Source organism: Salvelinus namaycush, chromosome 15, assembly GCF_016432855.1.
Source record: "Salvelinus namaycush isolate Seneca chromosome 15, SaNama_1.0, whole genome shotgun sequence".
Lineage (NCBI taxonomy): Eukaryota > Metazoa > Chordata > Actinopteri > Salmoniformes > Salmonidae > Salvelinus > Salvelinus namaycush.
This window is the reverse complement of record NC_052321.1, coordinates 28,663,968-28,684,007: the sequence shown is the minus strand read 5'-3', so window position 1 is coordinate 28,684,007 and position 20,040 is coordinate 28,663,968. Positions and strand designations below refer to the sequence as shown.

Sequence of the window (20,040 nt, the reverse complement as noted above, 5' to 3'; positions counted from 1 at the left end):
GGAATGGCCCGGACTCCGCGAAGGAGTACTACCCGGAGTTTACCCGTCGTTTTCGTGCCGTGTTCGACCACCCCACAGACGGCCGAGCGGCGGGTGAGAGACTATTTCATCTAAGGCAGGAGAGGAGGAGCGCACAGGATTTCGCGCTGGAGTTCCGGACCTTGGCCGCGGGATCAGGGTGGAACGACAGGGCCCTTATTGACCACTACCGGTGTAGTCTCCGGGAGGACGTCCGTAGGGAGCTAGCGTGTCGGGACATCGCTCTGTCGTTGGATGAGCTTATCGACATGTCCATCCGACTGGACAATCTGCTGGCTGCCCGCGGGCGTTCGGAGAGGGTCCTGTGCGTTCCACCACCCAGCGCCCCGGCTCCCATCCCGATGGAGTTGGGAGGGGCCGCGCCTAGGGGTATCGGAGGACGAGGCCTCCCCTGCACCAACTGTGGTCGGAGAGGACACACGGCCGATCGGTGCTGGGGGGGTCTGTCTGGGAGTCGAGATGTCAGGCGGGACGCTTCTCGATCACCCCAGGTGAGTCAGCACCAAACTCACTCAGAACCTCCTGTCGGTCACATGTTTGTCTCAATTTTTTTCCTTGATTTTTTCCCCTCTTCTCAGCATAGGGCACTAGTCGATTCAGGTGCAGCTGGGAACTTTATGGATCGCGGACTCGCCCGAGAGTTGGGCGTTCCGCTTGTGCCGATAGATTCTCCCTTTCCCGTGCACTCCCTAGATAGCCGGCCATTAGGGTCAGGGGTGGTCAGGGAGGCCACAGTTCCCCTGGACATGGTGACGCAGGGGAATCATAGGGAACGTATCAGTCTATACATTATCGATTCGCCTGCGTTTCCAGTGGTGCTGGGTATTCCCTGGTTGGCCCGGCACAATCCCAATATTTCGTGGAGACAGGGGGTTCTCCAGGGGTGGTCAGAGGAGTGTTCTGGAAGGTGTCTGGGAGTTTCCATTGGTGCCACGTCGGTGGAGAGTCCAGACCAGGGTTCCACGGTGCGCATTCCCCCCGAGTATGCCGATTTGGCAATCGCTTTCTGTAAAAAGAAAGCGACGAAATTACCACCACATCGACCGGGTAGGGATTGTGCGATAGATCTCCAGGTTAACGCTGCGCTTCCTAAGAGTCACGTGTACCCTTTGTCCCAAGAGGAGACGTTGGCTATGGAGACATATGTCACGGAATCTCTGGGACAGGGGTACATTCGGCCCTCCATCTCACCCGTCTCCTCGAGTTTCTTTTTTGTGAAGAAAAAGGAGGGAGGTTTGCGTCCGTGTATTGATTATAGAGGTCTAAATGCCATCACGGTGGGGTTTAGTTACCCACTACCTCTCATCGCTTCGGCGGTGGAATCATTTCACGGAGCGCAGTTCTTTACAAAACTGGACCTCAGGAGCGCGTACAGCCTGGTGCGTATTCGGGAGGGAGACGAGTGGAAAACCGCATTTAGTACCACATCGGGCCACTATGAGTACTGCGTCATGCCGTATGGGTTAAAGAATGCTCCAGCCGTGTTCCAATCCTTTGTAGACGACATTCTCAGGGACCTGCACGGGCAGGGGGTAGTTGTGTATATCGATGACGTTCTGATCTACTCAACTACTCACGCCGCGCATGTATCTCTAGTGCGCAAAGTGCTTGGCAGACTGCTGGAGCATGACTTATACGTCAAGGCTGAGAAGTGTGTGTTTTCCAAACAAGCCGTCTCCTTCCTGGGTTATCGCATTTCCACCTCGGGGGTGGTGGTGGAGAGTGACCGCATAAAGGCCGTGCGTAATTGGCCGACTCCGACCACGGTAAAAGAGGTGCAGCGGTTTTTGGGTTTTGCCAACTACTACCGGAGATTTATCTGGGGTTTTGGCCAGGTAGCGGCTCCCATTACCTCACTGCTGAGGGGGGGTCCGGTGAGGTTGCGGTGGTCAGCGCCGGCGGACGGAGCTTTCAACAGGTTGAAGGCTCTGTTCACGGAGGCTCCCGTGTTGGCGCATCCGGATCCCTCTTTAGCATTCATAGTGGAGGTGGACGCTTCCGAGGCTGGGGTGGGTGCCGTGCTATCACAGCGCTCGGGTGCGCCACCAAAACTCCGCCCCTGCGCTTTCTTCTCTAGTAAGCTCAGTGCAGCGGAGCGTAACTATGATGTGGGGGATCGGGAGTTGTTAGCGGTGGTCAGGGCTCTGAAGGTGTGGAGACACTGGCTTGAGGGGGCTAAGCACCCTTTTCTCATCTGGACCGACCACCAGAATCTGGAGTATATTCGGGCAGCTCGGAGACTGAACCCACGTCAGGCAAGGTGGGCCATGTTTTTCACCCGGTTTAGGTACACGTTGTCCTATAGACCCGGTTCAAAAAACGTAAAGGCAGACGCACTGTCCCGCCTTTACGACACGGAGGAGAGGACCACTGAACCCACTCCCATCATCCCCGCCTCGAGGCTGATCGCGCCAGTGGTATGGGAGGTGGACTCGGACATCGAGCGGGCGCTACGGGCGGAACCCGCGCCTCCTCAGTGTCCGGCGGGCCGTAAGTACGTACCGCTTGGTGTTCGGGACCGCCTGATTCGGTGGGCTCATGTCCTACCCTCCTCGGGTCACCCTGGGGTGACGAGGACAGTGGGGAGCCTTCGGGGGAGGTATTGGTGGCCTACCTTAGCTCGAGACGTTAGGGTTTATGTCTCCTCCTGTTCGGTATGCGCTCAGAGTAAGGCTCCTAGGCACCTTCCTCGAGGGAAGTTGCAACCCCTCCCCGTTCCACAACGGCCATGGTCTCATCTGTCTGTAGACTTCCTGACCGATCTGCCTCCCTCTCAGGGAAACACTACGGTTCTGGTAATTGTGGATCGGTTTTCTAAGTCCTGCCGTCTCCTCCCGTTGCCCGGTATCCCTACTGCCCTACAGACTGCGGAGGCCTTATTCACTCACGTCTTCCGGCACTACGGGGTGCCGGAGGATATTGTTTCTGATCGGGGCCCCCAGTTCACGTCCCGAGTGTGGAGGGCGTTCATGGAGCGTCTGGGGGTCACGGTCAGCCTGACTTCCGGGTATCACCCCGAGAGTAATGGGCAGGTGGAGAGAGTGAACCAGGAGGTGGGTAGGTTTCTGCGGTCGTATTGTCAGGACCGGCCAGGGGAGTGGGCGAGATACATTCCCTGGGCTGAGATGGCCCAGAACTCACTACGCCACTCCTCTACTAATGTGTCCCCCTTTCAGTGTGTGTTGGGGTACCAGCCGGTCCTGGCACCATGGCATCCGAGCCAGACCGAGGCTCCTGCGGTGGAGGAGTGGGTACAGCGCTCCAAGGAGACCTGGAGGGCCGTCCGGGAGTCCCTTCAACAAGCTACTGGAAGGCAGAAGAGGAGCGCTGACCGCCACCGCAGTGAGGCCCCAGTGTTTGTACCGGGGGAAAGGGTCTGGCTCTCGACCCGAAACCTACCCCTCCGCTTGCCCTGCCGGAAGCTGAGGCCGCAGTGTGTAGGGCCATTCAAAGTCCTGAGGAGAATAAACGAGGTGTGTTATCGATTAAAACTCCCTTCCTATTATCGTATTAACCCCTCGTTTCATGTGTCTCTCCTCAGGCCGGTGGTAGCTGGTCCCCTGCAGGACGGTGAGGTACCGGAGGTCCCTCCTCCCCCTCTGGACATCGAGGGGTCCCCGGCGTACACGATACGGGCCATTCTGGACTCGAGACGCCGGGCGAGGGGCCTGCAGTACCTCGTGGACTGGGAGGGGTACGGTCCGGAGGAGAGGTGCTGGGTACCGGTGGAGGACATGTTGGATCCATCTATGGTAAAGGATTTCCATCGCCTCCATCCGGAGCGCCCTGCGCCTCGTCCTCCGGGTCGACCTCGAGGCCGGTGTCGGCGCGCTGCGGGAGCCGCGCGTCAGAGGGGGGGTACTGTCACGACTTCAACCGAGGCAGGCTCTCCTTCCCGTTCGGGTGGCGCTCGGCGGTCGTCGTCACCGGCCTACTAGCTGCTACTGACTCTTTTTCCTCCCCCTCCTTATGTGTTTATGTGTATCACCTGGTTTGAGGGAATTGGCAATCAGGGTGGCTTTATTAGTCAGCCAGCCTGTCTGCTTCTTTGTGCGGGATTGTTCGTCTGTTTCTTTGGATTTCGGGAGTGGTTCGTGTTTGTGTACTGGTTTTGTCTTCATGTTTGAAGACAGGTGTTTATTTGACACCCAGTAGTCCGGTTTGGACATTTTTGGTTTACGGGTTGGGAATTAAACTCAACGTATTGAAGCTCTGCTGTTCCTGCGTCTGATTCCACTACACCCCGACACCTAGAGCGTTACACATTGCTTTAATGTATTGTTGTTCTGATTAATATTGTTGTTGTAGTTGTTGTTAATGGTAATCCCATGTCCACTACTACTATTATTATTACTGTTGGTCCCACCATTTATTTATATATAAATATATATATATTTTGTATATATATACATATATATTTTATTTTTCGATATGTATACTTTGACAATGTAAGTAATAATGAACTTGCCATGTCAATAAAGTCAATTGAATTGAGAGAGAGAGAGAGAGAGAGAGAGAGAGAGAGAGAGAGAGAGAGAGAGAGAGAGAGAGAGAGAGAGAGAGAGAGAGAGAGAGAGAGAGAGAGAGAGAGAGAGCTCACCAGTGGTATTACCAGTGGATGTTCTGTCCCTTTCTGTCCTCTGTGATTAATGTCTGAGCTGATGCTGACACAGAGAGCATGTGAAAGATTGATTGTTTGTGATATCAGTCATTTCTGCCTAATGAAGCATTAGCAAGTCAACCAAGGTGACTGTTTTGTGTTTTCCGTTCCGATCTCATTCTTTTGATGTATTAGAGTGTGAGTTAATTTGTTTGCAATAAAAGCACAGCTCATTTTTCCATGTAGCGTTACAGTTTGTTGTTTTGTCACAGTTCGTTGACGCCACCAGCAGAACAAATATAATCTGTTCACTTAGTTGACCATATCATGCTCAGTCATCACAAATCACACTTCAGCATCTTGAAATAAATGAAATCACTGCTGACAGTTGACCAGGCAATTTGTGTGTGTGTGTGTGTGCACTGTGTGTGTCCACCGTGTGTGTGCATGTGTATATGTGTACAAACAGATGTATGTGTTAATGTACATGAGGATGTGTATGCAATTGACTATTTCACCAGTAGAGGGCACTGAATGTTATGAAATATGTTATGAAATCTATGCACATTTACAGTGAGAATTTTTTGGGGGGAACTATTTATATAATATAACATAAGAAATAACACAATATGTATCAATACACTCAACATTTTAGCCATTATCTCTCGCTCGCTCTCTCTCTTAAACATTTTAAGTGTGTGAGGGTATGAGGAGAAACAACCTGTCAGTATTCATCTACAGTTGAAGTCGGAAGTTTACATACACCTTAGCCAAATATATTTAAACAAAGTTTTTCACAATTTCAGACATTTAATCCTAGTAAAATTCGCTGTTTTAGGTCAGTTAGGATCAACACTTGATTTTAAGAATGTGAAATATCAGAATAATAGTAGAGAGAATGATTGATTTCAGCTTTTATTTCTTTCATCACATTCCCAGTGGGTCAGAAGTTTACCTACACTCAATTACTATTTGGTAGCATTGTCTATAAATTGTTTAACTTGGGTCAAACGTTTCGAGTAGCCTTCCACAAGCTTCCCACAATAAGTTGGGTGAACTTTGGCCCATTCTTCCTGACAGAGCTGGTATAAGTGAGTCAGGTTTGTAGGCCTCCTTGCTCGCACACTCTTTTTCAGTTCTGCCCACAAATTTTCTATAAGTTTGAGGTCAGGGCTTTGTGATGGCCACTACAATACCTTGACTTTGTTGTCCTTAAGCCGTTTTGCCACAACTTTGGATGTATGCTTGGGGTCATTGTCCATTTGGAAGACCCATTTGCGACCAAGCTTTAACTTCCTGACTGATGTCTTGAGATGTTGCTTCAATATATCCACATCATTTTCCTACCTCATGATGCCATCTATTTTGTGAAGCGCACCAGTCCCCCCTGCAGCAAAGCACCCCCACAACATGATGCTGCCACCCCCGTGCTTCACGGTTAAGATGATGTTCTTCGGCTTGCAAGCCTCCCCCTTTTTCCTCCAAACATAACGATGGTCATTATGGCCAAACAGTTCTATATTTGTTTCATCAGACCAGAGGACATTTCTCCAAAAAGTATGATCTTTGTCCCCATGTGCAGTTGCAAACCGTAGTCTGGCTTTTTTTATGGCGGTTTTGGAGCAGTGGCTTCTTCCTTGCTGAGCGGTCTTTCAGGTTATGTCGATATATGACTCATTTTACTGTGGATATAGATACTTTTGTACCTGTTTCCTCCAGCATCTTCACAAGGTCCTTTGCTGTTGTTCTGGGATTGATTTGCACTTTTCACACCAAAGTACGTTCATCTCTAGGAGACAGAACGCATCTCCTTCCTGAGCGGTATGATGGCTGCGTGGTCCCATGGTGTTTATACTTGCGTGTTATTGTTTGTGCAGATGAACGTGGTACATTCAGGCGTTTGGAAATTGCTCCCAAGGATGAACCAGACTTGTGGAGGGATACAACATTTTTCTGAGGTCTTGGCTGATTTCTTTGGATCTTCCCATGATGTCAAGCAAAGAGGCACTGAGTTTGAAGGTAGGCCTTGAAATACATCCACAGGTACACCTCCAATTGACTCAAATGATGTCAATTAGCCTATCAGAAGCTTCTAAAGCCATGACATAATTTTCTGGAATTTTCCAAGCTGTTTAAAGGCACAGTTAACTTAGTGTATGTACACTTCTGACCCACTGGAATTGTGATACAGTGAATTATAAGTGAAATAATCTGTCTGCCTTCCAAACTCACATTAAGCATCTCCAATCCAAAATTAAATCTATAATCGGCTTCCTATTTCGCAACAAAGCCTCCTTCACTCATGCCGCCAAACATACCCTCGTAAAACTGACTATCCTACTGATCCTTGACTTTGGCGATGTCATTTACAAAATAGCCCCCAACACTCTACTCAGAAAATTGGATGTAGTCTATCACAGTGCCATCCGTTTTGTCACCAAAGCCCCATATACTACCCACCACTGCGACCTGTATGCTCTCATTGTGACTGGCCCTCGCTACATATCCGTCGCCAAACCCACTGGCTCCAGGTCATCTATAAGTCTTTGCTAGGTAAAGTCCCGCCTTATCTCAGCTCACTGGTCACCATAGCAAGACCCACCCGTAGCACGCGCTCCAGGTGGTATATTTCACTGGTCATCCCCAAAGTCAACACTTCTTTTGGCCGCCTTTCCTTCCAGTTCTCTGCTGCCAATGACTGGAACGAACTGCAAAAATCTCTGAAGCTGGAGTCTTATATCTCCCTCTCTAACTTTAAGCATCAGCTGTCAGGGCAGCTTACCGATCACTGTACCTGTACACAGCCAATCTGTAAATAGCGTAAATAGCACACCCAACTACCTCATCCCCATATTATTACTTACCCCCTTGCTTTTTTGCACCCCAGTATCTCTACTTGCACATCATCATCTGCACATCTATCACTCCAGTATTAATGCTAAATTGTAATTATTTCGCCTCTATGGCCTATTTATTGCCTACCTCCCTACTCTTCTACATTTGCACACAATGTACATCTATTTTTATTTTCTATTCCGTTGTTGACTGCACGTTTGTTTATTTGTAACTCTGTGTTGTTGTTTTTGTCGCACTGCTTTGCTTTATCTTGGCCAGGTCGCAGTTGTAAATGAGAACTTGTTCTCAACTGGCCTACCTGGTAAATAAAGGTGAAATCTTTTTTTTTGTCTCTGATCGTGGTCCTCAATTTGCGTCCTGATTCTGGAAGGCGTTCACCCTCATTGGGTCGTCAGCCAGCCTGTCCTTCGGATTTCATCCCCAGTCCAATTGCCAGTCTGAGCGTGCCAATCAAGGCCTGGAGACAAAGCTTAGGTGCCTCGTCTCGACCAACCCCACCACCTGGAGCCGACAACTTGTGTGGGTGGAGTACGCCTGCTCGGCCACTGGGCTCTCTCCCTTCGAGTGCTCCATGAGGTATCAGCCCCCGATCTTCCCGAAGCAAGAAGAAGAGGTCAACATACGCCGGCGGACGAACACCTGGACTGAGGGTATCTGGAAGAGAGCTCGGTCTGCTCTCCTCAAGACTACCTCTACCTCCACTCTGGCTCCCCGCTATCGTCTCGGGCAGAGGGTATGCTGTCTACGTGGAACCTGCCCCTCCGAGTGGAGTCCCGTAAACTTTACCCCCTTTTTATTGGTCCTTTCCCCATCTCTAAAGTCCTTAGTCCCACTGCTGTTCGTCTTCTGTTGCCCTGTACCCTTCGTATACATCCCACTTTTCATGTGTCCAGGATTAAGCCCTTGTCTCACAGCCCTTTGCCTCCTGTTTCCAGGCCCACCCCTCCTCCCGTCTCATTGCCGGCCATCCGTAATTTGGCAGTATGTCCAACCGGCCTCACAACCGCAGACCACGTGTAACCATGCCAGCCCAGGACCTCCACATCCGGGTTCTTCACCTGCGGGATCGTCAGAGACCAGCCACCCGGACAGCTGATGAAACTGTGGGTTTGCACAACTGAAGAATTTCTGTCAGAAACCGTCTCAGGGAAGCTCATCAGCATGCTCATCGTCCTCACCAGGGTCTTGACCTGACTGCAGTTCGGCGTCGTAACCGACTTCAGTGGGCAAATGCTCACTTTCTATGGCCGCTGGCATGCTGGAGAAGTGTACTCTTCACGGATGAATCCCGGTTTCAAATGCACGGAGCAGATGGTAGACAGCATGTATGTCGTCGTGTGGGCGAGCGGTTTGCTGATGTCAAAGTTGTGAACAGAGTGCCCCATGGTGGCAGTGGAGTTATGGTATGGGAAGGCATAAGCTTTGGACAACGAACACAATTGCATTTTATTGATGGCAATTTGAATGTACAGAGCTACCATGATGAGATCCTGGGGCCCATTGTCGTGCCATTCATCTGCCGCCATCACCTCATGTTTCAGCATGATAATGCATGGCTCCATGTCGCAAGGATCTGTACACAATTCAAAATGTCCCAGTTCTTCCATGGCCTGCATACTCACCATACATGTCACCCATTGAGACTGTTTGGGATGCTCTGGATCAACGTGTACTACAGCATGTTACAGTTCCCGCCAATATCCAGCAACTTCGCACAGCCATTGAAGAGTGGGACAATAGCCTGATCCTATGTGAAGGAGATGTGTCGCGCTGCATAAGACAAATGGTGGTAACACCAGATATTCTCTGGTTTTCTGATCCACGCCCTTAATTTGTTTCTGTGATCAACAGATGCATATCTGTGAAACCCATAGATTAGGGCAAAATGCATGTATTTCTTTGAAAATCTTTGAAATTGTTGCATGTTGTGTTTGTATTTTTGTTAAATGTATTTTGGAGAGGGAGGAGGTGATAGGGAATTGGCAACAGCTGTCTCAATGTCACTTTCATCCATGCCAATCTGTGGAATCACAGCACACCATGCAAGCAAGCAAAACAGTCCATGCGATTCAATTCGATTTCACATGTGAGAATGTAAGAAATTACGTGAAAGGCAATCGTTGTAAATGACACACAGCATACGTGATTAAAAGGCACTCATAAATATGATTTCAACAAATAAGACATGCTGATACGTAATATAAAGACAATGGCAGTCTCTAGTTTAGTAAGAGTCAGTGTCAGTGTGACATCAGTGAACAAATAAATTTTTTACTGAAACAGGAAAGGGCCTTCCCCAAACTGTTGCCATAAAGTTGGAAGTACAGAATCGTCAAGAATGTCATGTAGCGTTAAGATTTCCCTTCACTGGAACTAAGGAGCCTAAACCATGAAAACAGCCCAAGACCATTATTCCTCCTCTACCAAACTTTACAGTTGGCACTATGCATTCGGGCATGTAGCGTTCTCCTGACATCCGCCAAACCCAGATTTGTCCGTTGGACTGCCAGATGGTAAAGTCATTCCAGAGATCAATGGCGGCGAGTTTTACACCACTCCAGCCGACGCTTGGCATTGCGCATGGTGCTCTTAGGCTTGTGTGTGCTCGGCCATGGAAAACCATTTCATGAAGCTCCCGATGAACAGTTATTGTGCTGACGTTGCTCCCAGAGGCAGTTTGGAACTCGGTAGTGAGTGTGGAACCCGAGGACAGATGATTTTTGATCACTACGCGCTTCAGCACTCGGCGGTCCCGTTCTGTGAGTTTGTGTGGCCTACCACTTCGCAGCTGATCCGTTGTTGCTCCTAGAGGTCTCCACTTCACAATAACAGCACTTACAGTTGACCGGGGCAGCTATAGCAGGCAGAAATTTGACAAAACTGACTTGTTGGAAAGGTGGCATCCTATAACGGTGCCACGTTGAAAGTCATTGAGCTCTTCAGTAATGCCGTTCTTCTGCTAATGTTTGTCTATGGAGATTGCATGGCGGTGTGCCAAATTTTATACACCAGCAATGGGTGTGGCTGAAATAGCCAAATCCACTCATTTGAAGGGGTGTCCACATGCTTTTGTATACATAGTGTATCATGTGTCTATATGTGCAACTGCTTGCAATTGGTCTGTATGAAAGTATTGCATCTCTATAGCAGTGTCAATGCATAGAGTTAGAGTCCACTATCCATGGAAGTGCACCATTTACCTTGTGGCTTCTGCCATCTGTTTCAAACAGTGTCTTGATAAAAGGGTAGCACTTCACAGGAACAAGGTGTTTGAGTCACCCTTTGATGTTTTAGTGCAACAGTGTGGTGTTTGAGACATGCACTCTCTAGGACATTGTTATTCAGACAATGTTTTCCCCAGTTGATACATGCAGTGTTTAAGTGTTTTTTCCCCCACCACATACCATATGTGTGTTGTTTTATTACTGTGTTACTCATGGACACCATATGGTCACCTGCAGAGCGCAAACATAAATATAATTTGATCATAATGCACATGGAAGACTTGTTAGCCATTACAGATGTGCTCGCAGTTCCAAAACAAACAACGTAACATAAGGGGGCTGACAAAAAGTCGCCGGTTGATCTCAACAAAGATTGCTAATTCCTTTTTAAGTGGGACTGATAAAGGGAAGTGGCATGCGGTTGCTGCATTTGTCCAAATCTGAGAATAGATGTGGAAAGAATAGACGGGACAAATGTTGAAGGGAAATGAGTGTCCGTTCCCTTGCAAGGTGGAGCATTTATTGACAGCACCTTAAGCACGGTGCTCCAATGGGTGTTTGTGATGCACTGAGAGCATGCACTAAGCACAGTTGATTGACTTGTCTTGCAATGATGAAGAGTGTTCGGTATTGTGGTCATTTTGAAAGTCAATGGATGAACTGATTGAAATTCACTACTTGAGAAACCCTTAGACAAAGATTGGCAATTTCCTGAGTCTTAAGAGGATTTCCAATCAACTCACTGGAGTTGCTGGCATAAAATGTGAGAGTTTGATTTTCAGGTTTCCGTCAACTTTTGTGATGATCTCATTTTTGAAAGGAAAGGGCTGAGAAAAGTGGAGGAAATGGTTGCCAGACCAGGAAGTCTTGCATGACACCAGTGAAATATTACATTGTTGGATGATGGGTTGAAGCCTACTGTGGGCCCACCACATGTAGGACCTGTCATATGAGACAGGAGCAATGTTCCTTCTAAGCTGCACGATGTGCTCGAATCAACGCAATATTAGCCAATTTCAATGTAACATACCGAAACACTATGCAAGACTTAGTATGCAAAACTCACTGTGCAAGAGATTTTTCTGTAGGCAATGCGCATTGGAGTAGGATTCTATTCCATTGACATGCAAGACTTGGTGCGCCATAACCAAATCAGAGCTGCAATAGGACTATATGCAAATAAGTGATAGATGTGCTTGTTTTGAGATCAAAGCGAGAACTGCATGTAGCCACCTGTGCAAATTTGTTCATTTTCTTTAGTAGTTTGTGAGTTATTAACCCAGTTATAGCTATTTTTTGTCAACAATGGAGGAGTGGTTGCTTTCTACAAGAGCACAAAATGTGTGCATTTCTAGCCATCTTTGAAAAGCAAGTCAGGTGAAGAGTTTTTTTTTATGTCTTAAAAAGGACGTTTCCATGTTAAAATGTTAGGGGATGCATTTTCTCCATTGTTTTTGATGGTAGGTCACTCTGGTAGGCCTACATTATGATCAAATAGCCACAGTAGCCTGCTTGGCCACTGTGAAAACTGTAACTTAAACCGGGTACTCAGTGTTCATAGTAAACAAGCGCCGGAAATTGCACAGATTTTCCGATGTTCAAGTTTGCACGCAGCAGACCTGAAATGAGCTCAGTGCCAGAAAGAAATTGAGGAAACATTGGACAGGAGGAAGGGAAATAAGGTCCCACTGGGCACACCACGTCATTTCAATGTGGAAAATTGGGTCATATTTGGTTGATATGTTGATCAATGAGATTCAATCAATCAAACGTATTTATAAAGCCCTTCTTACATCAGCTGATGTCACAAAGTGCTGTGCAGAAACCCAGCCTAAAACCCCAAACAGCAAGCAATGCAAGTGTAGAAGCACGGTAGCTAGGAAAAACTCCCTAGAAAGGCCAGAACCTAGGAAGAAACCTAGAGAGGAACCAGGCTATGAGGGGTGGTCAGTCCTCTTCTGGCTGTGACGGGTGGAGATTATAACAGAACATGGCCAAGATGTTCAAATGTTCATAGATGACCAGCAGGGTCAAATAATAATAATCACAGTGGTTGTAGAGGGTGCAACAGGTCAGCACCTCAGGAGTAAATGTCAGTTGGCTTTTCATAGCCGATCATTCAGAGTATCTCTACTGCTCCTGCTGTCTCTAGAGAGTTGAAAACAGCAGGTCTGGGGCAAGGTAGCATGTCCGGTGAACAGGTCAGGGTTTCATAGCCGAAGGCAGAACAGTTGAAACTGGAGCAGCAGCACGACCAGGTGGACTGGGGACAGCAAGGAGTCATCAGGCCAGGTAATAGATTACAACCTATTTTCACCTACTCAAAAAGACAGTTAAAAGTTTGTTGAAATGTGAATGTGTTATCACTATGCTTTCAACCATCTAAAAGCACAACCAAATTACAATGGAAAATCAATGTCAGATTCTTTGTTTAATTGTCACCTAAATGTGATGTCACTTCGCTTTCAACCGTTTAAAAGCATAACAAAGTTCAAATGGGAATACAATGCTAGATATTTTGTTTATTTATACAACTTAATGTGTTATTACTGTGCTTCATGTACTAGCACAACCAAATGACCTGGATTGCAATTGAGATTATTTAAGTACATGGTGCAAGTGATCAATGCCATTTGAGATTCTGCGCAGATTGTTATAGCAATTGTGAAAATCTCCACAGACGTGTGACATTTGCATGCTATCTTGAACATGCACACTTTCTATGATTACATAAGACATGTCTTGTTACAGTAACCTCAAAATGTGGATAGGGATGTGTTACTGATTTTTAAATTGAATAAATGCTATTAAAATGTAATGTAGTGAACATTATGCCATAATCCAGTCCGTGTATTCGCACTGTGGGATTCCAGTTCCGCGTTTTACAGTAGCCAGACAGCGGGAGTGATATGCGATGTGAACTATGTAATACCAGCATACTTCTGAGTAAAGTTAAACTAAAGTACACGGGCGCCCCGACCTCAGTTCTTATAAACATAAACAATCTAAACAGTGGGACATTACATACATTAGGTTGTAGCCTAAACTTTAGGCTACTTACTGTATTACAAAATGTAATGTTGAATTGTGTTTGGTTGACAACGCAACCAAATATCAACATTTAAAGGAGATATATCTACTGCTTGGATAGTTCCACATGAGCCACTGGCTTAATAAACGATTAAATCAGGGAGGGGACTGTGGATCTGTCTCTTTGTCACACGCAATATCCCAGACAGCACTGGCCCGATTTTGATGAAACGTGGGTGAATAATGTGTCTTGTCATAGAGATCCGGCATTTACAAAATGACACTGATTGGCCCAAGGTGGGAGCTATAGTAATTAACTGAAATATGTTAGTCACACGCTATCTCTTAATTGGCCCAATGGGGTGCACTGCATCATTCGTGGGGGACGACATGTTTACTGTTAACTTGTTTTTTGTTGAGACGGAAAACTGAATCCAACATATAATTTGTTAACTGGTCGAGAAGCAAAAGTAAATTGTGTTTGGTTGTCAATGCAACCACATACACACATTTTAAGGAGATGTATCCTGTCTTTAATTCCAGCTTGTCCACAAATGAATAACTGATTTGTTGGATTCACATCTCCACTTCAACCAAAATTGTAACTTAATTAGTAGGACTAAATCAAATCAAACTTGAAAGGTTTGGACAACAAGTTTCTCTATGAAGTTAAACTCAGACATGTCAAAATTCATGAAGTCAAACACCGACTACGCATCTCGCCCACTTGACACATCAAAGTAGCCCAAGAAACGTTCCTGAATAAAGCCCTGATCATCCACATACCTGATCACAACTGACAACTGCAAGCAGACTGGTGGCACCATAGGTCCCAGAGCGGCGGGGCAATTTTTACACCCTGGGCCCTGGAGTTTTTCCTTATATGTTAACCTAACTAGGAAAACACTGGACCCTATAAGGTATGACAGTGATTCATCAGTTATAAAAAGGTTTTATATGGGCTATGATGGGACCAGTGTTTCCTAATCAGGTCACATGGTTTTAAAAAACTCCTGAAAAAAAACTCCTGTCCCTAGGGGGGATGAAAACCCTGTCAAACTGCAGCTACCTTACATTTGTTCATATCAATTATATTTCGACTAGATTAGGAGGGGGATTTCCTCTACCCAGACACAAACAACTGATAGACAATAGAACTCACAGGGCTAAGCTTGCTTTACGCATGTTTGCGTCATGCAGGCCTATGCAACTAATTAATTCCAGTTAATCATATTGGATAATTCCAGTTAATCATACTGGACGTATAGGCAGCCTAGCCAGCCCAATTTTGAATATAAACTAAATTGGATCACATTCACATTTTCTCCTGACACACAAATGGACTATAAATACATAACGTTATCAATTAGTTTATCCTGACCAGATGGACAGGGCGCATAGGCTGTATGCAGCTGCTCTTAATAGTAGCCTACAGTTGTTCAGACTGAAAACTAGTCCTGTTTTCATCCCATACAGCATGCCAGATCTCTAATGTTTAGGTGTAGGCTAGGCTGCTGCAACACTTATGTCATGAGTTTTTGCTTGTGTCTGTCTGGAATGATTGTGTTATCATCTTTGCTAAATAAATACCGGAGGAAGGTGGAAAGCCTATTTGAGCGCACAAGAAAAAATGCACTGCGTCAACCTCTCTCTTTAATCTAACTTTTATTGGATGATGCAATGGAAGCTATCAAATCATTCGGAATTGTTTTCAACATCCCAGAAAAGACAGTAGAAAGTTCCATATGTTCAGCAAGTAAAGCGCTGTAACGCACAATTACCTCTGCAAGCTCCTTGTAATTGCCCTTATTGGCAGAGCTTTCCCTCTCGCCATGTCCTCTAAAAGCAAATTATTGCATGCCCAAAAACGCAGTGGTGTTGATAAGCAGCTTGGTAGCAGTTTGAATATGCAGACCTTCGTCATGATCGATGCAGCTTTTTCCCCAGAAGCTTGAATCTGATGTGGGCATTTATATGCTCCCTACATTTGTTTTGCAGTTTAGCTATGTAGGCCTAAATGCATAATTGATTATATATGATTGATACATATATCATCTATCATCATATATCATATATGATTGATGATATATGATGGTTACATTTCATTTGCTCTGTTGAACCTTCCCTTTGGAATGACTTTGATAGCAACAGTGAATCTATTAAGTAGAGATTTCTCAACAATCATTCTCACAATAAAAGGTAAAGGGGATACCTAATCAGTTGCACAACTAAATACATTCAACTGAAATGTGTCTTCTGCATTTTACCCAACCCCACAGTCAGTGACGAATATCAAAACTAAGCTGGGCTTGGTTAAAACCCTGGAGGGGAGACCAAAGGGTGCCTCTAGATAGATCAACTCTCCAGTAGGAGGTGCTTCCCAGCCTACAGTTTTTTTCTTACAGTGGATATTACACGTTGAAGATCTGACATTGTTTCAAAGGTACAAATTCAACATATTTTATACAGGGTTTGTCAATGTTGAAAATGTGTTACCATGATGACATAATCCTGTGGTTGAAATTTCACCCTCATAACAACAGTTTACATTGGTGACTTTACATTGGTCACAAAATGTTGACAATTTAACAATGTTGATTTAACCAGTTTGTACCCAGTGGGGTGGTGCCAAGATCCCTGGTGATGTGACAGAGGAGCCGTTAGTGTGTTAGCATCACCATTGGCCACATGGCTACCCTTCCCATGTAGAGGACAGCACTCAGAGGTTAATGCCCACTCTCTTCTGGCACTGATCATTACTCACACTGACCACCATCTCACATTGGGGAAAAAAACAAGGCCATTCTTGCTCAAGGTCTTGTGTTATTGTTTAACGTCAAAAAAGATTTACGTCAGGGGTACATGTTCTTCAACTGGTGATTCAATGTACTGTAAAGTACATGTGCCTTGTATTGGGTGACACAATAGGTCTTCCATCTATATAAATGGCATCTGACATTTTTATTTGTTTTAAACCCACCCATAAATCATTGTTTTCTTAGAGACCACTATCAGACAATCAGTGGTTACGTTAATTGATGGCTATATTTGCACTAAGTGCTGCAGCAGCATTGGGGCAGAGAAATACCAAGGTCACTTTGCTTTGGGTCAATATCAAACCTATTTAGTCTTAGTCTGCTTGGTGCCCATGCATGGATAAAGAACAGCTCAAATTCCATGTGGAAAAGCACTTACGGCTCTATTCAATCCGCATCACAGAAGTTCAGCTGTACAGCTTGATTGAAATTTAAAGGCAATGTTCCCGCTTTAGCGGAGACTGCGTTCACGGTAAACGCTGCATGTCGGCTCAATCGGAAATCACCTTTACATTTCTATTGCGGAATCTGTAATACTTAAACATTACATATTTAACTGAGCCCTTATTATTAGATTAATGGGAAGCGTTATGACAATTGAATTCTGCTGCTTTATTGATCGCGCCATACAGAGAAGAACGTTAGCGGGCGTGGTGTTTGGGAAATGTTTGAGTCCTGAGCTAACATAAGGAATTGTTTTATGATGGTCATACCAAAGATCATTTAGCTATTTGATTTAGAAGGGCCCCTTTAGGTATCAAAAAAATACACAGTACCAGTCAAAAATTTGGACACACCTATTCATTCAAGGGTTTCTCTTTATTTTTACTATTTTCTATATTGTAGGATAATAGTGAAGACATCAAAACTATGAAATATCACATACGGAATAATTTAGTAAGCAAAAGAGTTAAACAAAAATATAATTTCTATTTGAGATTCTTCAAAGTAGCCACCCTTTGCCTTGATGACAGCCTGGCACTCTCTCAACTAGCTTCACGAGGTAGTCACCTGGAATGCATTTCTATTAACAGGTGTGCCTTGTAAAAAGTTGATTTGTGAAATTTCTTTCCTTTCCTGCGTTTGAGCCAATCAGTTGTGTGGTGACAAGGTAGCGGTGGTATGAAGAAGGTAGCCCTATTTGGTAAAAGGCCAAGTCCAAGCCTTAGAAAGTTGGTTGCAATTTCAGTTTAATCCACCTGAAAAGACAGAACAAATAATACAACAAATATTGTGGTTAAACTCAAATATACTAATTGATAAAAATAAAAAAATAAAAAAATTGATGAAATGTTTAAAAAAAGGTATAATTTTAGTAAATTATATCATAAATAGGACTGGTGGAGTTATGTCACACATGCAGCTAACACAGACACATGGAAATGTCTGCTCTACCCAAAATGACAACCAACTAATTGCAGCATTACCACAAAAATGGAAGAGGCAAGTAGAAGGGTAAAAAAGTGAGGAACTTGTCTGTAGGCCCTGCATTAAAGAACATAAATGGTTAAAGAAAGTGTGATAAATAAAAACATATACCAATTTCATTTAAGGACAAAAAAATTGACAACTGTGCCATATAAATTGCAAAATAGTTGGGAAGAGATTTTTGATGTACCCATTCCATGGCACATGGTTTATGAATTGATACGCAAAACAACGCCGGATTCAAAACTTTGAATTTTTCAATTTAAATTACTATACAAAATTCTTGCAACCAATAGAATGTTATATATATGGGGGATACAATCTTCCCACCTCTGCAGATTTTGCTGTGAGGAGACAGAGTCATTAGATCATTTATTTTGGTACTGTCCATATGTAGCTCGTTTTTGGTCACAGGTCCAGGAATGGCTGAAGAATTGCAACATTTGCCTAGAACTAACGTTGCAGATTGCAATACTGGGTGATTTGAAAAGCCATAGTCAATCAATCAATAATATAATAATTATTTTAGCAAAAATGTATCTTTAATTTACAATCTGTAGAAGCTATGAGAATAGAAAGGTTCAGTACTTTTGTGAAGCATCACAGCACAGTTGAAAAATATATGGCAAATAGAAATCCAAAATGGATGGTGTTAAGAGATAGATGGGAGGGGTTGAATCGAGCTGAAGGGTGAGACTAATAACAAGATAACCAATGTAAAACGTACGGGGTCTGTAAAATGTATATAGGTTCAGAAATGTTGTGAAATAGCACAAGTTACAAATAGAAATCAAACTGGATGGACATCAGAAATAGAGGATGGACTAAAAACAAACAAAATATAACTATTGTAAAATAGATTGTGTCTGTAAAATGTGTACAATATGTATAAACTGAAGGTAGAAGCCTAAGTGTTATTGTTTATTAGTTTACTCCAATTGAGGTAAGGGTGGTAGGGATTGTGGGGAATAATAAAGGTATATTCTAAAAAAAAGTATGTCAATCTATACAGGTATGTATGTATGTATGTATGTATGTATGTATGTATGTATGTATGTATGTATGTATGTATGTATGTATGTATGTATGTATGTATGTATGTATGTATGTATGTATGTATGTATGTGGGATTGGAAATGATGCAGACAATTACATTGATAGAAGCAACAATCTTTCCACAATATTAAGCTGATCCACCCCTTTAAAAAAAAAAGGCCAAGTCCATATTATGGCAAGAACAGCTCAAATAAGCAAAGAGAAACGATAGTCCATCATTACTTCAAGACATGAAGGTCAGTCAACGTGGAAAATATCAATAACTTTTCAAGTTTCTTCAAGTCCAGTCGCAAAAAACCATCAAGCGCTATGATGAAACTGGCTCGCATGAAGACCAACACAGGAAAGGAAGACCCAGAGTTACCTCTGTTGCAGAGGATAAGTTAATTAGAGGTAACTGCACCTCAGATTGCAGCCCAAATAAATGCTTCACTGAGTTCAAGTAACAGACACATCTCAACATCAACTGTTCAGAGGAGACCGCGTGAATCAGGCCTTCATGGTCGAATTGCAGCAAAGAAATCACTATTAAAGGACACCAATAAAAATAAGAGACTTGCTTCGGCCAAGAAACACGAGCAATGGACATTATATCGGTGGAAATCTGTCCTTTGGTCTGATGAGTAGGTGAACGGATGATTTCCGCATGTGTGGTTCCCACCGTGAAGCATGGAGGAGGAGGTGTGATGGTGTGGGGGTGCTTTGAAGGTGACACTGTCAGTGATTTATTTAGAATTCAAGGCACACTTAACCAGCATGGCTACCACAGCATTCAGCAGTCATACGCCATCACATGTGGTTTGCGCTTAGTCGGACGATCATTTGTTTTTCAACAGGACAATGACTCAACAAACCTCCAGGCTGTGTAAGGGCTATTTGACTAAGAAGGAGAGTGATGGAGTGCTGCATCAGATGACCTGGCTACCAGAATCACCCGACCTCAACCCAATTGAAATGGTTTGGGATGAGTTGGACTGCAGAGTAAAGGAAA

The 20,040-nt window shown here is 44.7% G+C and overlaps 1 pseudogene; it reads left to right on the top strand.

Moving 5' to 3' along the window:
• Positions 1-20,040, top strand: part of LOC120060031 — a 56,801-nt pseudogene that overhangs the window by 16,244 nt on the left and 20,517 nt on the right.